Here is a 23,605-nt window from a genome sequence, read left to right on the forward strand (position 1 = left end):
AACACTGGTTATGTGCCAGTTTGATTAAATGGCCACATGGGAATAGCTGCAGAAACTCATAATCAGAAGTTGACATTAGTCTGACAGAGGAAGCATGAAGCCTGTGGACACGCGTATCTAACTAGTCCACTCCTGACATCCTTTGAACATAAAAATGCAAAGCCACCAGAGAAACTCTGGGAAAGAAATTCTACTACTACAAAAAAGAAGAACGTGGAAGGACATCAGTGCTTTGAGCACAAACTGATTTGAAATATATTGCTGGTTGTGATATTGGGTAGGGACAGGGAAGTATTTATGTCAGGTGACTTTGCTGGGAAGGTGAAACTTTTGGACCAAAAATCAGTCTTATAAATGGACGTTCGCCTGCCAATCTGGCATCACACTAAAACTAAAGGGTGATATTCATGATTTTATGAAGAGAGAAAGAATACCGAAGCAGCTGGGGGCAGGAAGTGGCTGGGGCAGAAACCAAGAGACTGAGCCCCGGCCGCACGCTCACTTAAGTCAGTGAGCCACGTCCCCCCGGGACCTCCAGATTGGATGCGCCGGGGAGCGCTGTGCCCGGGGCACAGCCAATGGCGGGACCTCCAGATTGGATGTGCTGGGGAGCGCTGCGCCCGGGGCACAGCCAATGGCCGGGGGGATGACAGTCACACACACCCCGCCCGTGAAGGGCTCGTGGGTGCCCCCAACCTCCCGTCCTGCTATGCCGGAAGGGACTATTTTGAAGCATAACAAGATGCTAATTGTGAACTTAAAATATATGGGAATTCTAGTTATCCCTGTAAACTGGTAAATGTCAGTTTCCTGACTACTTGCTCACAGAAAAGCTCTCTACCAAACTAGTCAAAAAGGAAGATTATTAAATCATTAAGCTCTAGTAACTTCTGCAATAATCATATTAGTGTACAGTCTCTGTTCTGAGCAATGTTCCCTCTGTTAGTATGGGTGTACTGGTTAAAAGATGAGAGAGAGAGAGAGAGAGAGAGAGAGAGAGAGAGAGAGAGAGAGAGAGAGAGAGAGAGAGAATAGATTGTTTTGGAGAAATCTCCAGCCTTTCACCTGGAAAAGGCATTCACACATGTTCTCCTAGGAACTACATGGGGGAAGAGAACCTTGTCCCTCAATTTCAGGAGGCACTGGAGACTTTTGATGGCCTTATTGCTACTTTGTCCTGTTATAAAGTATGCATCTGAGACCATATACATGACCACCATGTGTATAGACCCAACATACACTCCTAAAAGGAATTGTGTGCATGAAGGATGCAATGAGTCAATGCATCTGGCTGTTAACCGAAAGCCCATCCAGGGATGGCTGCGGGTAGGAATCCATATAAGCACACATGTGCACACGTGCGCGCGCGCGCGCACACACACACACACACACACACACAGGGTCTAAAGAGTAACCATTGGTTCAATATGGTTCAATATGGACTACTCTGATGGGCAGTGGCTTTCCAGAAGTTCAGGCAGGAAATTTTCCCAGCTCAAACTGGAGACACCAGTGGTTGAACCTGGGGTCTTCTGCATGCAAGGAAGATGCTATACCACTGAAATTTTGTTCTTCTCCTATAGCCAATAGGAAGAAAATAGTTAAAAGCTTTAAAAAATGCAGACAGATAATGTGTGATCATGAAAAAGGAATTAGTTCCTCAAATGTGATTATTATTATTATTATTATTATTGATTCAATTAATATGTTTCTCCACCCTTCTGGATTTTTACTCAAGTGGCTCGCTCCTATGCCAAGAATTTTTTATAATGCAGTTTTAATTTTGTTTGTCAACCTTTGCGCAGGAGTTAAATTACTTCAGATGAAACATTCAAGTTTGATTCCACCTGGCATTGGGACTGTGTAAAATGCCAGTAAGATAAGAAGGAGGGGAAAAAATGAATAGGCTCCTTAAGGGCAGGAAGTATTTTCCCCTTATTATTATCTAACAATAGTCTTTCTTTTAGCTGTCCTTTCAGCCAATGCAATCAGCTTAACCTATAGCATCCTAGTTAAACATTTGTATTTGTGGAAATTGAAGGAAGGAATTGATGATAGGATTAAATATGTCTGGTTTTCTCCTTGGTAGGATTTCTAGTTAATGGGTTCCTGCAATAAAAGGTGAAAGCAAACGGTTTTCTAGCATGTACTCAGGATCTTAATTTAAGAAATGCTTTTTGTTGGGGAAAAAAAGAAACAGCATCTAGCCCTCATGGGGGTCTTGGACCACTGGAACTGCTGGCTAGAAGAAGGAATTTCAGATAGTACTGTAGTTCCTAACCTAGAAAGTCATGGGACAGGATTGGTTGCTATAAAGGTCCCTGCAGCTGCTATCTTCCCTAACCCTGAGCAATCACACTGAAACTGGTCATCAGTTTCTTCCAACCTAAGCTTCTTCCAACTTGAGCTTTCAACTTAACTTTGACCTCTAGCCTACCTGACTTCAACATTCTGCATCTGATCCTGTTTGCTGTCATTCTATGGGGCTCCTGCCCTAGGATCTGACACAATCACCTGATATTTTGTTGTGGGGACTCACTGCCAAGAATTCACTATGTATGTGGAAACAGGTAAGTTTATGGTTTATCACATAGGAGAGAGAACAGCAACGGGGGAAGGGGAGGATAAATAAGTCAGGTAATAATGCTACCCATCCCAGGGTATGGTTTGAAGGCACATGCGGTGGCAAGGTTATTAAAGGGCCACATTCACACTATACATCTAAAGCACTATGCTACCACTTTAGACAGTCATGGTTTCCCCCCAAAAAAGAATTCTGGGAACTGTAGTTTGTCAAAGGTGCCAAGAGTTGTTAAAGGTAAAAGTAAAGGGGCCCCTGACCATCAGGTCCAGTCATGTCCGACTCTGGGGTTGCGACGCTCATCTCGCTCTATAGGCCGAGGGAGCTGGCGTTTGTCTGCAGACAGCTTCTGGGTCATGTGGCCAGCATGACAAAGATGCTTCTGGCGAACCAGAGCAGTGCACGGTAACGCTGTTTACCTTCCCGCCGGAGCGGTCCCTATTTATCTACTTGCACTTTGATGTGCTTTCGAACTGCTAGGTGGGCAGGAGCTGGGACCGAGCAACGGGAGCTCACCCACAGCACCACCTGGATCCCTGTTGTTTGTCAAAGGTGCCAAGAGTTGTTAGGAGACCCTTATTCGCCTCTCAGACCTACATTTCCCAGGTATCCCTATTAAGAGGGATTGATTGTTAAACCACTCTGGAAATATAACACTGGGAGAGCCATAAGCACCTCTATGCAAGGCTGTGGAGGCCCAGCTCCCCCCACAAAAGAAATTCAATGAAGGGGCTGCCCCCCGTTCTATGAGGAAGTGGGGTATGCTGAAATCATTTGTGCATGCCACGGTGTGCGCCAATGCCATGCTCACATGCCGTGGGCCGTGCCGATGTTATGCGACCCTGGGCCCCCTCTGTTGTGGGGGCAAGGTGGTGTGTCTGAGGAGGAAAATGGGGATCTTCTAACAACAGGAGTATTTTTCTACACTATCTGGTGAGACCAGTGATTGTACTTTTGGAATATGAAGAATGTATTCTGCTACTGAACTACAGCTCAATAGTGGCACTGAAGTCCTCATAAACTGACAAAGGAACAGACTTGTTAAAAGAATAATTTCTTATGCCTAAAAGAGAGTGAGGAAAGCTACAGAACCTGCTTTCTATGTATCCAGGCTGTCAGAGCATGTTTCATAAAAACCCTGGGGCCCTCTGAAATTAATAGCTGTTTAATGAATGTATCTGTTTTAAAAAGTCACATTTTGCAGGGATCCGGTTATTGATTTGACAGTATTTAATATTTTATTTATAAGCCCATAATCCTGCTTGTGGATGAAGTTAATTCTAAGTGCATACTGCAGAGGAGAAATGAAATGGCTCTCGTTCCCAGCAGAGCAGGGCAGCAGTTTTGATAATTTTTTGGTAAAATTATGAGAGCTCAGCAACTCTGAGACCAGCCCTCTTTAAAATAACATCGGAAGTAGCACGTTTCTGAGACAAAGGCACACAAAACTCAGTCATGTCTAGAGGAGGCCGGTTGAAATCACTGGGATTTAAACCAGTCATAGCTAATCTAAGGCCCATTGATTTATCTGCTTGGAACACGACCAAGTCTAGATCCAACCCAGGAATTCCCTGTGACTGCTTCACAGAGCTGTAACCCTTTTCTTCAACACAGAGATCTGTCCTCTGTCCAGTTGTCCCCAGGCTAATGCTCTCCATATGTGGGGAGGCTGCTGATAATGTAAGAGGGTTGGGGAACAGAGACTCCCACATGTAAAGCAGTGTGCAGACGATTCAGTCCTGCAGGGTTGTTCTTTGCTGGTGATGGCCCCATAGGGAACACACTGCACTGCTTCCGTCGCTCTGTAGCTGGTGATCAGAGGATTCACTTCTGCTGGCTGTAAGGCTCTGCTGCACCAATGTGTTCCCTGAGGCAGTGTGGTGTTGTGGTTAGAGTGTTGGACTAGGACCTAGGAAACCAACTTCCTCTCAGTCTATCCTAACTCTCTTAGGGCCTTTGTGAGGAGAAGATGACGAGGAACAGAACCATGTGTGCAGCCTTGAGCTGCTTGAATGAAAGGTGATACACACCCACCCAATAAATAAATAAATAAATATTAAAGTAACAGCACCGAGCAGGATTGACCCTCCTGCTCTCTGCAATGGGGTCAGGTGTGTGTGTGCAGGGGGAAGTCAACACCTCCCCTCCACTTCCAGATTGCATGTTTATTTCTGTTAAAAACCCTTCTAAGTCAATATTATCCCCACTCCCTGAATTCATTTGGGCTTGGGTCGGCCTGAGTCAACCTCACAGGCAATCTGGGCCCCTGAACTGGGTTGTGGGTAAGCTAAAATGCACTTTCTGTGTTGCTGTGGTTAATTTTACTGATTTTATCTCTGTTGTATCATCGTTGTCACTTTATTGCAGATCGTTCAGAAACAGCAGTGCTAAGTTGTATATAAAATGTAAAAACAAGTAACTATAAAGTTGGAGGAATGCTTCTCTATTTTTGTATGTGTTTTATCTTTCCACAGCACTCACATCCATTTCAAGTTGGGGGCTCTTTATATTGCCTGTTCTTTCAACTACTGGAGTTATATTTTGGGGAGTGAATGGAGTTTGACTGGGAGGGCAAGTTTATTGGTAAATAGGAAGAGGTTTCAGCTATTGTGCACACAAACACAATGTGGAAAATGTGCAGGCATGGTCGCAATGAAAAGGTGATTCGGTGTGCTTTGTCTGGTCAATGTACATGACTATCAAGAGATGTTTGAAGACTTGATTATTAAATGCATTCGCCACGGATGTGCATTGTGCCCAAATGGAGAATATGCATATGAACAACATACATAAAATGCATTCTTCATTTTGAGAGGTTGAGGGTGTTTCCTAGCACAATATGCAAAATTCCATTTACATGTTCATTTGTGCACATGCTTGATGATATCTTGTGAAAATACACAATGATCAGAGTCTGTGCACATTTTCTATTCAACGTCCAAACTATAGCCTTGCAAAGTATAGTACAAGATGATCTCGTTGTAACCATTTCCATATTAAACTGCGGGTGGCAGAACAAATCAAAACCAAGGCTATAATATTGTCCCAAATCTGACAAAGAGAAGCCACAAGAATCATGCTCCTTTCCCCCTCACACAATTTGTTTGTCTCTTGAGTTATCTCAAATATTGTCCTATTAGGTCTCTTATTGTGCAAGGGGCTATTAATATCTGTTAGAAGGAAGGTCAGGTTTGTTTTCATGGTGCCGTTTTTGTGTTCTTACATTACTTTATTCTCAGAAAAGGTTTTATACCTGGTGTGCCTTGTTCCTTTAGCTCCTGGCACTCTGTTTTATCTCCTTATCACTTTATCTCTCCTAGTGTGAGGTCACTGATCTGTCTATGTAGTTTCTTCACATGCTTTTAAAGCTTTAACTTTGTCATCCTGCTGAATGGATACTGCAGAAGCTTCCCCTTTTTTGCCTGCTGGAGAGTCCGTTCCTAATACTATGCAATGCTCTTTGAGATTTTAGTGGGTTGACAGCATCACTTGGTGTTATTGAAAGTTTTGCAGATTCAGCCCATGAAGGGTCATTGTAACCTAATGTACAGCACAAGAACTGTCACTCAGACTTTTTTTTTTCATAGTCTGTTTCTGAAATGTATGCAATGAATTGGGCAGAAATAGTCCTCATTTAAAAGCTAGTCCTTTGAACGGACTAATTTAAAATTTACAGTGGGCTTGCATAGCTTGTGACTAAGATTGGTTTGCACTTAATGGGAACCTAATGGGTGGGACGCAGAAGATGGTTGGCAGTTCAATTCCCCATGAAGGGGTGAGTTCCCGTTGTTCGGTCCCAGCTCCTGCCCACCTAGCAGTTCGAAAGCACGTCAAAGCACAAGTAGATAAATAGGTAATGCTCCAAGCAGAAAGGTAAACGGTGTTTCCGTGGGCTGCTCTGGTTTGCCAGAAGCGGCTTAGTCATGCTAGCCACATGTTCTGGAAGCTGTACGCCGGCTCCCTCGGCTAATAACTCGAGATGAGCGCCGCAACCCCAGAGTTGGTCAAGACGGGACCTAATGGTCAGGGGTCCCTTTACCTTTACCTTTACCTAATGGGAAGTTCTGGAAACAATGCATGAGCTAAAACACAGCTATCTTCACACAAAATTCACACAGTTCTGAATTTTTCCATGCTGTTCTCCAGCAAAAAAAAAAAAAAGTGTACCAATATGCATATGTTAAGGGAGGTGGTGTGTGCATTAGGCAGAATTGCATGCAAAGTGTGTATTTTTGAATAAATGTCCGCTAAAATGGCTTAAATTGAAGTGAACTGAAATTCCACACCACTCCGCCACCCCATTCTTCATGGAACTACACATTCCAGCAAAACCGAGGGGTGGACTATGTGGTGATTTCATAGGGCAGATTTCTGACAAAACATATTGATTAAATGAGGTGGATTCCCCCCCCCCGCTGTTGCCATTTCAAACAATTATATCATAGAATCATTGAGTTGGAAGAGACCACAAGGGCCATCCAGCCCAACCCCCTGCCAAGCAGGAAACACCATCAAAGCATTCTTGACATATGGCTGTCAAGCCTCTGCTTAAAGACCTCCAAAGAAGGAGACTCCACCACACTTCTTGGCAGCAAATTCCACTGTCGAACAGCTCTTACTGTCACTTACTGTCATATGGGGTGCTCATAGCAGTGGTTTGACCTCCTAGCCACATATTTCCTGGAATAATCATGAGAACAACAACTGAGGTCTAAACTAAGGAAAACCAGCCTTCAAATTTCCCAGTCCCTGCTCACAGCTTTTCGGGTCCCCTCCCCAATTGCAAAAAGCAGCTAGCCCAGTTTTGATTTAAAACAAAACAAATAAAAATCTATGCTCTGGTGGCATGGCCAGTAGGACTGGGCAATATATAAATACATTGCCTGAAATTGCATTTATAATTGTATTAAAAAACAGTGTTCGAAACAATTAAGCAGTTAGAAAGAATTAAATATATTAAATCATGTTGTTCTCAAGTTGAGATGTTTTCATGGAGTGTGCAATTCAAATAAAGTTCAGGGGGAAAATGAAAGCATGAATATGAGCGGATGTGGGCTATTTTGAAGGAGAATCTGGTTTTACAAAATATGATTACAATGTTTGGGGGTGAATGTATTCAATTCCTTACAAAGAACAGCTGCCAGCTACAATTTCTCATGTCGCTGTCATTCCTGAAACATTCTGCAACTGATACCTTGACATGAAGGACTGCATAGATTCCTTCTGAGGTGATTTCAAAAACATGCTACTCTACAGACAACTTCTATGACAAAACCAAAAAAAAAATCGGTGCAATAACCCATCCAAGAGTTATAGTGCTGACCATTTAGAGCCTGATTCTAGAAATACTCTTCTTTCTTTTTCTTTTTTTAGATGTCTTTACTCATGTGGAACCTCCTTCAAATATGTGTGTTTGGGATAAGAGTTCAAAGTCACCCAGTGAGATCCATGGTTGAGTGGGGATTAGAACCATGGTCTCTGAGGTCCTAGCCCAACAATCTAACCACTACACCACTTGGACTTTCTGTATTATTTTGAAACAAGTAGAAGGGATATAGCTCTGCTCCCACCCCTGACATCATATGGCTTCCCTGGCCCAGTCTGCAGCACCCACAACCTGTGTAATTTAATCCCACTTCATAGAGCACACATCTTAATTGTTGCTGAAAATTGTTTCCATCTTGCCATTTCTAGCACCACGCATGTCCACCTGTTATACATATTAAATGGCATACAATAAATAAAATGAAGAATTGCAGGTCAAACAGGGAGGAAACAGTCTATTAATTGCATCACTTATATATTCAGCACTCTCATTAATTTTAGCACCAATATTTATTACATCATGAGAGCTTAAAGGTAATTACAAAACCTACTAAATTTAACACCCACAAACACTTTTGGAAGATTAACTTAATCTTTGACACTTGTTCCCATTGTTTATTATTGGCTGTTTAATTCAACCCTTACGCTTTGGTTTTCTAGGTCACCTTTCCTATTCTGGCAATGTGTGATGTTATCACTTCAACACCCACATGCTTACACACCTCACTAAAAATAAATTTCCACAATATATTTTGCAGTTTTAAGAAATATATTGTGTGCTGTTGCTTCTCCTCTTCCAAATATCCTGTTATCGCATACCAGCTAATCTGCATTTAATATGTTTACAGAACTACAATAAAAGTGTGGGCACATCTGAGTACCCAAAGCCAAACACTGAAATGCTTAGTCACTTCTTCCAGAATCATCTCACTGAGAGCAGGACCCCATATTACTCCAGGAACTCCAGTTTCCAGCCTGATGTTTATTAGAAAAAGTGAATATAGATCTGTCCTCCTTGCAGACATCCTGTTCTCTTCCACAGTCTATACATCATTGTTGCAGTGTCAGGATGAAACAAAGAACCCAGCACAATTAATTAATTAATTAATTAATTAATTAATACATACCCTGCCCATCTGGCTGGGTTTCCCCAGCCACTCAGGGCAGCTCCCAACAGAATATTAAAAACACGATAAAACATCAAACATTAAAAACTTCCCTAAACAGATATCTCTAAATATCTGTAGAGATATGGCTGCCCTGAAAAGTGTTCTTGGAATTTTCTAGTGTGCACAAAGTTATCTGAACTCTTTGGTTCTGTGGACTCTGGTGAGTTAAACACAACCTGAGAGTTTCCTAATTTAAACCTGGACCCTATCTGCATTCAATGTCCTCCACAACACACGTAAAAACACACATAGCCACAGCTCCATTCACAAAAAGCTCTTTGGGCCATTGGAGGCATCTGTATCAATGGGAAAAGGTGATTCTGGCTCCATTCCCCTTCCCTCTTTAAACATTTGCGCCATTGAATCTTCCGCAAAGGTTTGGGGGAGCAGCACAGAAACGGGGGAATTGGTGAAAATCTATTCTTCCCTTCCTTTCCAGAAGCCAGAACAAGTAGCTATCTTGGAATTGAACAACATCTGATGCAACTCATGATTTTTAATTTAAAGAATATAACTATTAGACAAAACCTGTGCACAAGATGTGGTGTGGCCTGTACAATTTTAACCTAACAAGGAAAATTTCATGATGAATGGAAGACTCCCCCACGTTAAAAACAAGAGCAACACACTATACTAGGCACATGAAACAGTAGCATCGTGTCAGAGTTCTAGCCCAGGCTTTCTCCCAACATGCCAGTTTTCTATGTGCAGGGAGTCCATTATACGGAAGAGCATCCAAGTATATAATTTCTTACTTCCAACTTGAAATGGTGCAGCCCAGGAAAGACTGCTCCTTATGTAGTTTGTTCCAACTAAACAAAATAGAAACAGATCCTGGCAACGGACAATAGTAAGGGGGAGCAGCAGCTGAAAATTCAGCAAGGTTATAACACGTTTGACAGATCAATGCACCACAAATATGCAATTAAATAAATAACACAGGAAGTGTAACTTTGGTTCAAGGTTACACAACAGTTTAACGATTTGGCACTTTGTCTTTTTATGGACAAATCAAAACTTTTGTTGTTTGTTCCAGGAAAGTGCTTCTGAGTTAAATCCTTGCTATTACTTTCATTGCAGTTCAGATCGGAAGACAGGGTTACAAAAATGCTGAATTGATCTATGTATTGATGAAACATTTAGATTGAGCCCAAAGAGAGAGGTTGCTGAATTATGAAGATTCAAAGCAGTTATCCAATTAATTGTATCATTAGTCAACATGAACAAACACAGCATATGGGGATTGATTCTTGGGATCTGTCTCTTGCAGTGTTTATAATGTGAGATTATTGCATTATTTTATAGCCACAAATGTATGATGGTGCACAAGTGGACAGGTGGGTGGTGGAGTTTCATTTCAAGCAAGCAGGAGTTCCCATTTTGAGATATTCATATTTTTCAACTATATTCACGCAGATGAAATTGTTTACATTCTGCTGCAAATGCAGAGCTGAATTAACTTAAAGCCAACTTAAACACCATAGTGTAGGGCAACAGACAATATAAAGCCCCTATAAAAAATGTAATAATCATATAGAAACATATCCATCTCAGCCATGTATCCTGCTGCTGTTCCAGTTCTTTATGGGGAAAGAGGTAGATTAATATAGGAACCAGGAAAGCTATTTGGGCATTTGTAATGCTTGCTTTCAGACAGCTATTATGGGCCAATGCTTGTTTTCAAATCCAAACAAAGGATTATGAACTTTGGCAACTTCACTAGTGATAACTGGACAAACCACATGTGGTAGTAATGCACATAGAAGAATCAGACTCTCCGATCCTCAGTCCTGCAAAGCTGCTTTCTGGCTGGCTGGGGGCGTGGCGTGGTTTGCCGCATTTAAGTGGCCACACAGCCGAGAGCTCTCCCTTGGCTTCCTGCTTCCATGGATCTCCCACCCCCCTGCCCTTTCTTCTTGCATTCAACACCTTTACCTTGCTATGGACTTCGGTTGGTTGCCTGTTGAAGGGGTCTGGTAGGAATTTTTCCACTTGGCAGATTGGCACCAGCCACTTGGTTTTTCACCTACCTCGTAGCAAATCTTCACAACTTTGTAAGGTTTGGCGGTTAGGCATTGGAAAAGCTTGGTTGATGAGAGGGGAGGTTGTGGCCATCACCTGCCCCTCCCCCTTTAAGGGTATTCCGTTAAAGGAATTCAGGAGTCGTGGTTCCTGTCCGAAGCCCGGGTAGAGGCTAGGGCCATGGCACGACCTCCCTGGTGACCCTGAGGGGAGATCCGAGTTGATGTACATCAACAGGGCTCCCCCTACTAGTGGTTAGCCCTTGTGAGACTACCTGTATGGTGGGCAGGAGTCAGATATAGTCAGTTCGGGTTCAATGCCTAAGCCAATATCACTCACATTCTGTAACCAATAAAGTTGTGGCCTTTATTAGCCATTAACCTGAAAGACTGGTGTCCACGTGTCTTATTCATCAAATGGGGGGATGTGTGGGGCCTTGACACACAAATGACTTACCCGTATTGTCCCCATTGTAGTGGGATTCATCTTCATTCTGTTGACCCCCATTCACTTCACTACTGCATCTTAAGGAGAAAAGTCTGCAGATTGTCTTTCTTTTTCTAGGGGAAGGAGTGAGAAAAAAGACAAATCTCATAAATTTTCTCAGGGGAAAAAAGTAATTTTAGCACAGCCTTGAGTAGGATTTGATAATGCTAAAAAGTTATCAGTAGATAAAAAGTCTCTTTTTTATTATTATTCTGGTGGTGAATTTTTTATTCAAGAAGAGCAGGGCACAAGATGGCTTCATGTTTGGAGATGTTCATGAGCCTTTTTTTCTCCAGGCTGCAAGGCTCCTCTTTTCCCATTGTGCATGTACAAGTATCAGAGTTTGTGCTACAGTAATCATTTCTATTGCAAGTTAACAGAAATGACCTTCAGTATCCAGCCTTCCCTCTCCTCCAGAGTATGGTATATCCCAACGGATGCAGGCATTTCCCTCATAACTTCCATTAAAAAGAAAGTCTCTTTCTACACATTGATTGCTCTTGCTGGATTGATGCAAATATGATTATACAGATTTGGGTGCTTTTACCCAATCTAGGGACCCAGGTGGCGCTGTGGTTAAACCACTGAGCCTAGGGCTTGCTGACCACAAGGTCGGCGGTTCGAATCCCTGTGACGGGGTGAGCTCCCGTTGCTTGGTCCCAGCTCCTGCCAACCTAGCAGTTCGAAAGCACGTCAAAATGCAAGCAGATAAATAGGAACCGCTACAGCGGGAAGGTAAACAGCGTTTCCATGTGCTGCTCTGGTTCTCCAGAAGCGGCTTTGCCATGCTGGCCACATGACCTGGAAGCTGTACGCCGGCTCCCTTGGCCAATAATGCGAGATGAGCGTGCAACCCCAGAGTCGACTGGACCTAATGGTCAGGGGTCCCTTTACCTTTACCTTTACCCAATCTAGGTAAAAATTCAAGACAGAATGCCTTTTTTCAAACTTTGTTGCTTGGCTAAGCTAAGGACTTAGAAGAACTAATCAAGTCGATATTTGTTGAGTAGTAATTTTTTTGTTTGTTTAAGTTTGCTGGTTTTGAATCCTTTGATCACAGTGACAGTTTGTTCTTCTCTTATACTTGAAGAAATTGAATAAAAAAGTTAATTCTAAAATATATATATATATTTATTCCCATATGCCTCTTTTTGTCTAAGAAACATTGTTCTGAAACTCCCAAACACAAAAAACCATGATGATTGCTAGAAAGTGGAAAAAAGAGGATGAAGAGGAAATAAACTTGGCAAATTATGTTTGCAAGATGCTCTCATTTGTCTAAGAATGCAGATGCCTCTGCATTAAAAAGCTGGCAGCCATATGGCTAGCAATCAAGCATGACGCTTGCTGTTTGTGTATTTATACATAGGTGCTTAGAGGGTAAATTTTGCTGTTAAATCAAAATGCTAAAAAAAATATGCTGATGAAATTGAATGCAAATCACATACACACAAGAGAGAGAGAGAGAGCAGTTGATTAAATAAACGTAATTGATGAATCATATGTCTTTTAAAAGATTATTCAGTCAATTATATGTAGGCAGCAATCACATACTCATTCTTCTGGGAATATATAAGATATATTGAATTCAATGGGGTTTGCTTGTGTGGATATGTGAGGGACTGTACTGTTAAATGGATTGCATTTTTTACAAGGACAACAGTATAACTGTTATTTTGATACTATTGAATGAAGTCTTAGATAAGCTACATAAATGAACCACTCATACTTTGGAAGAAAAGCAGCCTTTAATCATTTTTCTCCTTTACCTATTACAGAAAAATCATAAATAAGTATAGTGCCATCATCAATCATCAAACGTGTCCTGAACTTGAACCTGAAATTGGGCACCAGTGTGTCCAACCCCCCCCCAAAAAAGGTAGCAATCAAGAAAGGAATTTTAAAACTGATATAAAAGATTTAAAATGGGTTGGTTTTTTCCATCCATCTATCAGTCTTGGTACTTGGAACGAACTAGTTTGGCTGAACAAAGTTCACTGAATTACACATTGAAAGTAATTCCCATAATTAATATGTGAACTAAGGGTAAACTAATTTCATTTTGGGGTAGACATTTAAATGATTCCTAGTTCATTTTCAAGCTCATTCCCTCCCTCCACCCCATTACTGAGCAGGAAGGTCAGACTCTGAGTTTTGTTTCTTTGTTTGCTTGTTTGTTTAAAAAAGACAATCGAAAACATCTATAAAGAAAGTTGGAAAGCAAAATATTGAGGCAATGCTCTCAAGCTTATTACACAGACAAGGATGCAGAGGTTGGGTGGCCACCTGCCATGGATACATTAGTTGAGATTCCTCCATTGCAGGGAGTTGGACCAGATGACATTCAGGGACTCTTCCAGTTCTATGATTATATGATTCATGTGATAGAAACAGAACTGTCGAAAATGTCATTGAATCAGATAGATTATGAAATCTTGAAACTGGAGTTCAACTTCTGTTGAACTTGAAAGTCAGGCTTGGACATTTTGTCCTAATATAAAAATAAAATCAAGACCTTATAGTGGTTATGTGAAACAAAGAAATGATTATGATCTCATTGGAAGAAGGGTTAATAATTCAAATGTATCATTTGAATTGGCTGGGCGGGAGAGGAGAGAGAAAAGTAATATATTCACCGGCTTAGAACACATTTCTCTGCCTAATGAGACCCAAGGGGTTTAGCAGATGTAACAACTGTTTTACTTCATGTCATATACTGATACTAATGCATTATGTGGACCAACTGTTTCATTCTGCAGCAATGCCTATTCCTGTGCAGTGGAAGATAGATGTCACTCAGCTCTATCTGGAATTTGGTTTGGTTATTTCAAAATAAAAATAAAATAAAATAAAAATCAGAAAACATCTTATATTTCTAAGCCAAATTTTAAATTCAGAAACTTCATTGTGCTCATAAATATGCTGAGGCCTAAAACTCTCACCCTGCCACCTCCTCAAACTCACAAACCCCTGTGTTGCACAATATGAGTCAGCAATATCAAAAGCAACACGATGGTCAGAAACAATTACAATGTGAAAAACTTTATGGAATGATTCAAAACATCAAAACTAACAAACTGAAATCTCTGAAAGTCCTTAAATGAATCACGGTCCCAGACTTTACCCGGCGGAGAACAAGGGTCTGGAAATTCACTGTTCAGCAGAGTTCAGAGTTGGACATCAGAATTGGACATTTGCTGATTATTCAAAGCTTCACAGCTTGTTCTCCGGTGGGTAAAGTCTGGCACCGTGATTCATTTAAGGACTTTCAGAGACTTCAATTTGTTAGTGTTGATGTTTTGAATCATTCCATAAAGTTTTTCGCATTGTAATTGATTCTGGCCATCGTGTTGCTTTTGATATTGCTACCTCCCCAAACTCAACAGCTCCTACACCCTCGTGAACCTCCTCCCTCAATTCCCTCGCCCAAAATCTACCTGGTTGTGGCACCAGGTAGTCTTTTATCAAGGCTTCTATTCTTCCCTAATGACTTAAATGTTTGAACGGTACCCTTTCTAGCCTTGAGATCTATCATTTTCAAGTACTCAGTAGAGACATCATACCACTGGGAATCATATGTCCCAGAGAGCTTTCTGCTTAAAGTACTGCTGAGCATGCTGGGACATGTGGTCTCCAAGGTATACAACATCACTACTGAATCCCCAGACCTGCCCATGGTTTCTTTCAGCTGAATAGAGGGGACTGATTTAAATATTGTCCCCTAATTTGCAATGTATGTCTTTGCTGAACAAAAGAACATACTAATTAGTTTCAATTACACTTCAAAACATCGACTTGCAGCTTAGTTGAGTTTTGTTGAAAAAGTTGTATGAAAACCTGCCGTGTTTTACAAACTAGTCTAAACATAGGACCCTAAATATATATATATCTCTAAAAACAAAACCTTGTGGGAACCTTTTAAGTTATTAAGACATTTCTGTTTATCTTCTGGCATATCTGATTGCCCCCCCCCCTTTGTTCAGAGGTGCATTGAGTTTGATAACACAAAGGTCTCCATTACTTTTCAAAGGAATCTAATTTAAAAGCTTTCCCGACATACATTTTACATTTCCTATTTTCTTTGCTTCTTAACATTTTGGTGAACTACTGTGAAGAACAATGATGTGATTTCATAGAAAGATTGTTCAGACTGTAATGCTTCTAAAATGTGGTAATCCATTCCAAAAGATTTGTAATATGGTTCATTATAGATGGCATCACCAATGTTTGCTGATATACAGAAACACATAGAAATCCATCTTTGAATTTGATAATCACACTATGCTTCCTTGGCTCCTAGACAACATATATATATATATATATATATATATATATATATATATATATATATCCTAAACACAAAGGATTTTGTTGCTCTGTTTTCTCAGACACTTGTGTTTCACCTTCTACCAATGTGGCTTAGTTAAAATTCACATGCCTGCATTATTCACTTTATCACCGCAACATCATGTGATAACTTGCACGAGTAAAACAAGTCATTTGAAATTAACCACTTCCAACCAATCTCCCTTAATATTATGATTTTAAATGAAGACTGCTTCCACAATCAGTTCCAAGCCAATTAGAGGTCCCGCTCTCTAGGGCTGGGCAATATCTGGTTTACAACATCATGATATATTACTAGCTAAACATCACAATATCACAATATATCATGGTATATATCTGCAGTGGCAGAGGGCTTTGCTGTGCTGGGTGGCAGAGGGTCCCACTGTACCTCCCTGCAGTGGCGGAGGGTGCACCACGCTTCCCCACAGCAGCAGAGGGCCTTGCCAGGTGTCCCTGTGGCCGCAGAGGGTCCTACCATACCTCCCAGTGGTGGCAGAGGGTGGGCTGCACTTCCCCACAGAAGCAGAGGGCTTGCAGCAGTGGAGGGCCTTAATATGTAAGGAAGTAGTAGATTTAATAAAAATTATAATATTTCCATATAATAAGTTTTAAATATTTTCAGCTAATTTAAGATTAGCCAAGTTGTATCTGCTCCCCGACTCAGAGGTCTAAGCGGAATCTGTGCATGCATAAGCCCCACTGAGTTCAACTAAACTTACTTTTACTTTCCGGGAGTGAGCTTCATTGAATTCAGTAGGGCTTGTTTGTGAGTAGACATGCATTCGCTTGCCCTTCGTACAAAAACAACAACACTCCCCATCATTCTCACATAGTACCCAACCTCACATTTCAGCAGAAGGCAGCCAGCTAAGTATTCTCCTCTCCACCACCACCCCCAGAAGCCCACCCACCCACCCCAAGCTCTCGTCCCATCAATATCTCCCTTTTTATCAAAGGGCGGGAGGGAGGGCAAGCTAGCAAAAAGATAGTCTTATTATTATTTATTTATTTATTTAAAAAACCCTTCCTTTTTTAATATGGATGAAAGCTATTTAGGGGGAACCAACAATATAAACACCACCAGAAAATAAAAATAAAAACTCTTCCCCCTCGTTTTCCCCCTCCCAGGCAGGGGTGAGTATGAGGGAAGAAAGAATTTCTAGTTACAGGTAGGTAGCCATGTTGGTCTGACATAGTCAAAACAAAATAAAAACAATTTCCTTCCAGCAACACCTTAGAGACCAACTAAGTTTGTCATTGGTACGAGCTTTTCTGTGCATGCCCACTGTTTTCCAGTTCTTTCTTTATGTTCTATGTTTACTTTGCTGCTGGATCTTTGATTGTCTAGCCATGGGGGGGGGGGTCGCTCCTGGATTGTTAGCAGGATCTGCATAATTAGCAGAGCTTTAAGTGGAAAGATACTGGTGAAGCTGAAAGAGGTTGCTGGTTTGTGTCATTTTTTATTGGTTAGGAGTGAGAGAGCAAACAAAGCAGGTGACAAGCATAGCTGCCAAGTTTTCCCTTTTCTCGCGAGGAAGCCTATTCAGCATAAGGGAAAATCCCTTAAAATAAGGGATAACTTGGCAGCTATGGTGACAAGGTGCCTGCAAAGAATCTGTAAAGAGGACAGCTGCCCTCTGGGAAGCTGTCAAGTCTCCACCTTTTGTCCACCAGTATATATGCCTTGTTGAAACACTTATCACGATTTAATTTCAATACCGATATTCAACGATATGGCAATTTATCGCACAACCCTACTGCTCTCTCTCTCTCTCTCTCTCTCTCTCTCTCTCTCTCTCTCTCTCTCTCACACACACACACACACACACACACACACACACACACACACCTGAATGATACTTATACAGTGAGGTGACATTTAGTTAGTTCAGCTTCCCATCAACACAATAATGCATCCTACTCTTAAAGATTTCTGTACAGACACCTCTCAACTTTGCACTGAAGAACTCCAAGGACATGAAGACCTATCACTGCCTCTGGTGCTTCATTATTGACAATCGGCTTCAACTTGGCAACCTCAAAATTGCAGTTTTTCCATTGGAAGATCACTACATTTTTTATCACCATTCAGTTTCCCTATGATGTTTAGCCCTTGGCATAGCTGTCAAGTTCTCCCCCCTTTTTAAAGGGAAATTCCCTTATGCTGAATAGGCTTCCTCATGAGAAAAGGGAAAACTTGGCAGCTATGGCTTGGGCTCAACTTCATTGTTCAGAATCATAAAATAATAGAATTGCAAAGTTGGAAGTGAGGGTCATCAAGCCCAACCACCTGCAACGGAAGAATCTTTTGCCCAACATTGATCTTGAACCCACAGCCCTAAGATTAAGAGTCTCATGCTCTACTGACTGAGCTATCCCAGAATATATCACTCTGTAACATTCTTATTGACTCAACATTTTTATGTCAAAGCATGCTAATAGGCACTTACGCAAGTTATATGAACATTGTATTATATTTGCTACAGTGATGCCACCCAAAATGACCTCATTGTGATGAGAATAATCTCCCCGAGCATGTATTGTGCTTTATTTTCACAATAGAATCACTCTCAACACTCTCATTCCATGTTCTTGGCTTCCACTCAAAGAGACATTAAACTCACAATGTGTGTGGCTGAATTCTTCTACATGTCATGGCCAGAATCTGGTTCCTTTGCTATGGAGTGGGTGGGTGATTTTCAACAATATCCCTGTGGCAGATATAATGTTATTACCATTTGAATGATATTCTAAAAAGGCAAAGAACTCTTAATTGCTTTTTGCAGGTTCAATACCATCATGATTAAAACTACTCTGTATAAGCAGGAGGTAAAGTTGTCAATGGTAGTTTATTGCATACAATGCATGGAATGTAAGATTTCAATCCATATGCTCAGTTGGGAATCTAAAAAAGAATGATCAGCAAAATTTCATTGCAACAAAACTTTATTAAAGTTGACGACAAACTCCAAATGAACCACAACAGAAAAATGGCAGAAAGTGACTAGTGTATAATTACATAGGAATTGACTGAGTTTGGAAAACTGTCAGGCTATGACAAACAGAACATATATTGAGAGCGTTGTGTGATCCTGTCTCCTCAACCCCATAACATATTGTTTTTCAAGTCTTATCAGCAGCTACACAAATACAGTCTTTGGATGTGCAGAATGCAGCTATTCCCAATAAAGGTAAAGGTAAAAGGACCCCTGACCATTAGGTCCAGTCGTGACCGACTCTGGGGATGTGGTGCTGATCTCACGTTATTGGCCGAGGGAGCCTGCATACAGCTTCCAGGTCATGTGGCCAGCATGACAAAGCCGCTTCTGGCAAACCAGAGCAGCGCACGGAAATGCTGTTTATCTTCCCGCTTGGAGTGGTACCTATTTATCTACTTGCACTTTGATGTGCTTTTGAACTGCTAGGTTGGCAGGAGCTGGGACCGAGAAACGGGAGCTCACCCCACCGTGGGGATTCGAACCAACAACCTTCTGATCGGCAAGCCCTAGACCAGGGTCCCCAAACTACGGCCCCCGGGCCGGATGCGGCCCAATCGGCCTCCCAATCCGGCCCGCGACGACCCCCGCCGCCCGCTGCCGCCGCCCGCTCTTGCGGCGCGCGGCGCGGCGACGATCTAAAAAATCGGCAAAAAATCGCCGAAAATCCTTTGTGCGCATGCGTATGGGCCTCTCCCGACCCAGAAGAGGTCATTTCCGATGCACTTCTGGGTCGGGGGAGGCCAATACGCATGCGCACAAGCGATTTTCGGCGATTTCCCCCCCCGCACGGGCGCGTGTGCGCATGCGCACAGGCGCGCACTCCCCCGCCCTCCGGCCCGCTGCGTGCGCACTCCCCTGCCCTCCGGCCCGCTGCGCGGTCGGCGCGGCGGGCACCGGCCCACTGCGCGGTAAGTCTGGGGACCCCTGCCCTAGACTCTGTGGGTTAGACCACAGCACCACCCGTGTCCCTCTGCATACTCGGCAGAGTGGCAGGGCCACTGCCACAGCTGTGGCGCTGCCACTCATTGAACCCATGGTGGAAGGTGGGAGAAGCAGGACTACCCTGACTGATGTAGTGATGAGACTTTGATAAGATCCAGTGCCCTCAAGTGAGGGCATCTCAGGATCCAGTGAGGCTGGCTCAGGACCCAATGGCTCCTGGACTGGCTCAGATCCTCCCTACCTTCAGAATGCCCTCTATGCCAGCTACTGCAGGGGTCAGCAACCTTTTTCAGCCGTGGGCCGATCCACCGTCCCTCGAAGCATGTGGTGGGCTGGACTGGTTTTTTTTTGGGGGGGGGTGAACAAATTCCTATGCATTTTAAATAAAAGGACACATTCTACTCATGTAAAAACACGCTGATTCCCGGACCATCCGTGGGCTGGATTGAGAAGGCGTTTGGGCCACACCCAGTCCATGGGCCTTAGGTTGCCTATCCCTGGTCTAAGTCTGACTTAGGATCTAAGTCAGAGGGCGTTTTCCAATAGTACTTGGCTGTCATGTAGCTTCTTATTAGAACATGTCCAGTTTCCATGCTTTTAGTAGTTGATACACAGGACACATTCTTCTTCAATGCCCTTGTTTTATTTTAGGAAAATTTGTAACTATATTGTCAATAAAACACTGCTCCCATTTATCTAGGGCATATTGGAGGACATAATTAGCTGGCTTCTTACATTTTACACCCTGTTGCTTCATTCTCTCCATGCTAGCTCACTTGTGGAAATTCTCATTGATAATTCAATGCAGATACTTAAAGCATGTGCAGTGCCAGAAGTCTTGTTGAAGTTGATGAATGAATATCTTTAGGAATAAGACCGTACATCTCCTTAGGATAGCTGAGGGCTTGTTTGCTTGTTCATTTTTAATTAAACATGTGCATTTGTTCTTTATTACTTGAAACTGTCATTTCCACCCCCTCCTGAGTTTTTGACACTTCCTATGATTAAAAAATAAATAAAAATCCAGGCCCCAGTCTAGACATTGTGGTGCATAAATAAGCTATGACATGCACACACAACTCCTGTGACAAGAGGGGCAGATGCATTTAATCCAGCACTGGAAAAAGATACCCATATTCCCAAATATTCCCATTCCTGCACCACTGGCTAACAAGAAATAATCAAGTTGTTTTGATAATACTCCAAGAAGGCAAAGGCAGGCAACCTTGTGCTATCAAATGCTGTGTTCTGTTATCTGTTGGGAGTTGGATGCCAGCAGTAAGTGGGGTCAAAGTCAAAATTTGGTGGTCCATCCCCATTTCTCTCTTTCTCTTTCTCTCCCTTTCCTCACTCTTTCACCCCTCTCCCTCTTCTTCCCCACCCAGCAGATGGACAAATCACTTTTGTGAGAACTCTGAACTGATACTTTGCAGGGTTTTTTTGAAGTTAGATGGAGTTTTGCTTCTGATGCTAAGGCTAATGATTGTCCACCCATGCAATGGGGACAGCGTTTGCATGGTGAAGGTACAATTGCAATGTGATATAGGGATAGAACATAGATGGGTGGGGAAGCTTGTCAGCTTCTAAACATGAAGGAAATCTGGCATCAATTGTTGTTGATTAATCATTTAGTCGTGTCCGACTCTTCATGACCCCATGGACAAGAGCACGCCAGGCACTCCTGTCTTGCACTGCCTCCTGCAGTTTGGTCAAACTCATGTTCGTAGCTTCGAGAACACTGTCCAACCATCTCATCCTCTGTTGTCCCCTTCTCCTAGTGCCCTCAACTTTTCCCAACATCAGGGTCTTTTCCAGGGAGTCTTCTCTTCTCATGAGGTGGCCAAAGTATTGGAGCCTCAGCTTCATGATCTGTCCTTCCAGTGAGCACTCAGGGCTGATTACGAATGGATAGGTCTGATCTTCTTGCAGTCCATGGGAGTCTCAAGAGTCTTCTCCAGCACCATAATTCAAAAGCATCAATTATTTGGCGATCAGCCTTCTTTATGGTCCAGCTCTCACTTCCATACATCACTACTGGGAAAAGCTTTGCAAACAAGTCCTAATGGAGTGAGGAAGGTTGCCACGTGATGAAAACACATCCAAATTAAACCTCAGGGCTTCCCCCAAAGGCTGAAATCCCAGGAACTGGCTGTTCTGGAGTGTGAGTTGGATTCAGTCTCCACCTCATCCCATTCTCCATTCCCGGCCAGAGAGCTAATTGGTAGACTTTTAGCTTTCCTCCATATGTGTGTGATGGGGGAAAAACACAATCATTTCATAAAACTGTATCATTTTGATGATTCCATTTTCTTTTGAGCCTATGGCCTGGCTGAACTGAAAAGGTCTGTGGCTGCCTGCCTTTTACAGTACAGACCTAGTTGTTTTCAGGTACTGTATGTAGCACATGCCCATTCAGAAAACTGAAAAGAATAAACTGCTAGAATCTGTGATGGCTGAAGAGAATTGGCTAGGCATGGCAATTGTGATTAATCTTGTTTTGTAGACCGATGAAAGAGGATATTGGAAGACATTTAATGAATAGGAAAATTAGTCAAATCCTAATAAAGAAAGACGTTGAAAAATTATTATATGTACTCAGATGATATTATGATGAAGGCTGATCTGAAAAGCCAAATGATTTTGATTGTTTCAAGATGAAATCATTGGTTTTCATCCTGAATAAGATTGCTGCAATCCTTTACTGGTGAATAGAAATCGTGTGGGTAATCTGGAAGTGTATATATAAAAAAAATCTTTTGATGTTCTTCTTTGCAGCCTCCTCCTTTTTGAGACTTTCCCTATGCACACTTGTATTTCAATAAAGGGTTATCTTTGCCCTTGGAGCCTGCATCCTCTGGGGGGGGGTTGTTTCTGGGAGGGATACATCCAGTCTAGGAACCCCTTTTAAATTTCTCCAACATGTGTGTGTGTGTGTGCACAGAGGGAGAGTGTGCAGTCCTGGGTTATCTGAATGTACTTTGTTGGACTCAAGCTGCAGTGTTACTAGCAAGTCTAAAATTAGGTTCAATGACAAAGCAATATCAGACCCTCCAAGTGTCCCTATTTTCCAGGGACGTCCCTGATATAGAGAAGCCATCCCGGTTTCAGAATTGATCCTAGAATGTTCCGCTTTTCCTTAAAGGTAAAGGTAAAGGAACCCCTGACCATTAGGTCCAGTCGCGGATGACTCTGGGGTTGCAGCGCGCATCTTGCTCTATAGGTTGAGGGAGACAGCGTTTGTCCACAGCTTCCAGGCCATGTGGCCAGCATGACTAAGCTGCTTCTGGTGAACCAGAGCAGTGCACAGAAATGCTGTTTATCTTCCTGCCAGAGTGGTACCTATTTATCTACTTGCACTTTGATGTGCTTTCAAACTGCTTGGAGGGCAGGAGCTGGGACCGAACAACAGGAGCCCACCCCGTCGCAGGGATTCGAACTGCTGATCTTCCAATCAGCAAGCCATAGGCTCTGTGGTTTAGACCACAGTGCCACCCGTGTCCCCTCCTTTTCCTTAGGATGTTCCTATTTTTTATTATAGAAATGTTGGAGGATATGGTAGGATATCCCTATTTTCATTGGAGAAATGTTGGAGGGTATGGAGTTATCCGACCCCCCAAGCAGGTTGAAAGCAAATCCTGTATAGGGATTGCTTCTGATGCTAAACATGCTAATCTTTATTAGGATTGGGAAGGAATACTTTAAACAGTGATATTGATGTTCAAAACAGTCTCCAT

The 23,605-nt window shown here is 42.4% G+C and overlaps 1 long non-coding RNA gene across 4 annotated transcripts in view; it reads right to left on the reverse strand.

The window, feature by feature from the left end:
- The window catches only part of LOC118090440 (uncharacterized), a 285,250-nt gene that overhangs the window by 106,286 nt on the left and 155,359 nt on the right, over positions 1-23,605 (reverse strand). For all 4 annotated transcript variants that reach the window (XR_004693255.2, XR_004693253.2, XR_004693254.2 and 1 more), the window contains one exon: positions 11,554-11,657. This is a non-coding gene — a long non-coding RNA (uncharacterized LOC118090440). The remainder of the gene's footprint in view (positions 1-11,553; positions 11,658-23,605) is intronic.

The sequence above is a fragment of the Zootoca vivipara genome, chromosome 8 (assembly GCF_963506605.1).
Source record: "Zootoca vivipara chromosome 8, rZooViv1.1, whole genome shotgun sequence".
In the NCBI taxonomy this organism is placed as follows: domain Eukaryota; kingdom Metazoa; phylum Chordata; class Lepidosauria; order Squamata; family Lacertidae; genus Zootoca; species Zootoca vivipara.